General features: G+C 41.0%; 1 protein-coding gene across 1 annotated transcript in view; it reads left to right on the forward strand.

Moving 5' to 3' along the window:
- The first annotated feature begins 1828 nt into the window (after positions 1 to 1828).
- The window catches only part of GJA1 (gap junction protein alpha 1), an 11980-nt gene continuing 10949 nt past the window's right edge, over positions 1829 to 2859 (forward strand). Inside the window, exon 1 of the mRNA XM_006778430.2 lies at positions 1829 to 2052. The gene's annotated coding sequence lies outside the window, so the exon portion shown is untranslated. The remainder of the gene's footprint in view (positions 2053 to 2859) is intronic.

A 2859-nucleotide genomic window follows, 5' to 3' on the forward strand; every position in this document is an offset into this window, starting at 1 on the left:
TTCTTAGGTTTTATTTCCAGTTTGTCACACAAGCAATAGACTAAAAAGAAATCCTTAGATATCAAAGTCCCTTTATAGACCTAACAAAACATAACTGGAAATAAACACAATTTTTTGCTTTAATAACCCTGCTATATAATAGTCAACTGCAACTTTTCTTTCGTGCAACTAATTCTGAATTCATATTTTAGGAGACCCTTTTAATAAAATCGGTAATTTCAGTAATAATTGTACTTGAATAATTTTACAAAAATATACCAAGTAATTACGTAAATTAAATGAAGCATAGAGTTCTTTTTAAAAAAAGAAAGGGAGAAGCAAGTTTTCTTATAATAAAAAGAATAAATCATATTTTCATGAGCTGTATTCTGAATCAAATGAAATAATTTTTAGTTAGGACAAAACATTTGAAAGTAAACTATATAAATACAAGATCAAAATGATACTTATGGGTTACTGAACTTGAAAGTCAGGTTACAATTTCTACTTCTTTTTTTCTACCCTAACTTAAAGAGAAAATAATCTTGAGAACAGGGTAGCCAACACAGGAGAGAGCAAACTCATGTAGTAAAACTGTAACATTCCTAAAGCTGTTTTATTAATCATTTCAGTGAAATTATATCTAGAGAAAGGTATCTCCCAGAAAATATTTGCCCTGCTCCTTTTTCCTGATATTTGTATCAGCGAGAAAAGGATAAGGAATAGTCGGCCTGGGTGAATTTGCTTTCTTTCCAAGAATAATAGCCAGAGATTTCCCTGCCCATCCTGGGGAGCATCACCGAAGCCTGTTTATGGGGAGTTGTCCTAAGACTGCCCTTGGGTGTGGTGTCTGGGGAGTCCTCAGAGGGGCTGCCCACTCTAAGAAAGAGGCCACATGACTCAGGACACCCTAACACAAGATGCTGACCAGGAAGAGACATGGAAACAGTGGAAAGGGGCTAAAAATGATCTGCTCAGCTCCACTGTCACTGGGCGGAGCCGTCTCCAGCAGGCGCTAGAGGTGAGGGTCTCAAGGTTTGATGGTTCTGGGACCCACTTAATGCCAACTTACCACATCAGGATTTCATCAAAACGATCTGACATTTCACCACAAAGCAGATTCGGTGTCTAGTGCATTGGCATGAGTGGGACTGGGATAGTTTAAACTTTCAGTTCCCTGGAGATCCGATAGAGGTATATCAGATCAAAATAGATTATGTATAAAGTTATACATACAAGGAAAGAGTAAAAATTCACAGCAGTCCAGGGGTTGGAAGGTGGCTTTGGGGTGGGAACACCACCGCCTTTGTCCACTTTCTCTCTCCTTCCTCTCTCCCATCCCCTCCATTTCCTTTGCTAATCGTCCCTAGTTAAAATCAGAGAAAAGGACTTAGATGATCAAATAACTCACACCTACCTTTAACGTCACACACCTTGGCCAGTGTGAAACAAATCTGTATTGCTATATTCTTTTCCATCATTTTTATTTACTTAATATACATATATACATATATATATATATTTTTTTACTTTAGAAAAGTTTGTAGTAGTATAAAATATACAACTTTTTATGATCCCCGGACTTTTGGTAAAACAAGCACTAACTAAAACCAGTAATTGCTATCTGTAAAGAGTAACAAGTAGCAGCACTCACGTCGCGCACGCTTTCATACCTCTCATCAGCAAGTTTAAACTACAACTTGATTAACTGGACCTGGCTACTCCCCCCGTCCTCCTCCCCCCTCCCCTCCCCGCGGGCCTGCTCCCCTCCCTCCCTTCTCCCCGCCTTTCCTCTTCCCGCTCCTCCCTGCTAGCCCCTCCTCTCTTGTGTCAGTGGCTTGAAACTTTTAAAAGCTCTGTGCTCCAAGTTAGAAAAAAGCTTTTACGAGGTACCAGCACTTTTCTTTCATTAGGGGGAAGGAGTGAGGAAAGGACCGAGGAGCAGCTAGACTGACTTTTAAAACTTTTAAGTACAGGCAGGTCTGAGTGCCTGGACCTGCCTTTTCATTTTACTTCGCCCTCTAAGGAGTTCCATCAGCTGGCGTGCCTGCTTCACTTCTTTTAAGAGAAAGAGTAAGTTTGCTGTTTTGTGTGTTTTTGGAAATTTCTACCTACTCGTTTCTTTTTCCTACAAGTAAAACTCCTCTCTAGTTTTTAAGTGTCTTTATGTAAATGTACCTTTGCCATGAGACTGTAATTGCAATGATGAACTTGAAAGTGTTTCTGGAGTTTGAAAGTTTAAACGGAACGCTGGGTGTTTATTTTGGGGGGGCGGTTTAAAAAAAAGGTCTTTATTCACAATGCAACAGGTAAAATAAGGTTCAGATCTTTCTGATGAGAAGACAGCAGGGCTTTACGGGATCATTGGTCCTTCCTTTTAGAATATACTTTTACTTTTCCCGCGATCTGTAACAGTCTCGCTGCTTTGTAACCGGGGTGGAGGTGGGGGGATTAGCTGGGGGCCTGGGGTGGGGATTTGACTGACAATGTCGCAGGAATCCAGGTGCAAATGTGCTGGGCGCGCTCGCTGGGGATTTCTACCCGCCTTGCTTTTTTCAGATGGAAATCTCGAGTGCTGTTCCTATAGCCTTGCAAAGTAAGCTTCTTAACAAAGTGCTTTGTTAAGACCTTGCGGCTCCTGGACTTCCACGTGGTCCCTTCCTAGAATTTCCCCCGGTAAACAAAAAGGTATCAGAGTCAGTGTTGAAATATTGAGGTTTTTAAAGCAACAGTTACTTTTTGTTTTCGCAACCACCGTGGAAAACTTTGAGACCCTCAGGAGAGCCACTTTGGACCTAACCAGGTTGGCAACTCAGGAGATGAAATCCCTTTAATGGGTGGTGGGTGGTTAATGGGTGATGGGTGGTAACTTAAAAAGCG

Source organism: Myotis davidii, unplaced genomic scaffold (genome assembly GCF_000327345.1).
Source record: "Myotis davidii unplaced genomic scaffold, ASM32734v1 scaffold147, whole genome shotgun sequence".
NCBI lineage: Eukaryota > Metazoa > Chordata > Mammalia > Chiroptera > Vespertilionidae > Myotis > Myotis davidii.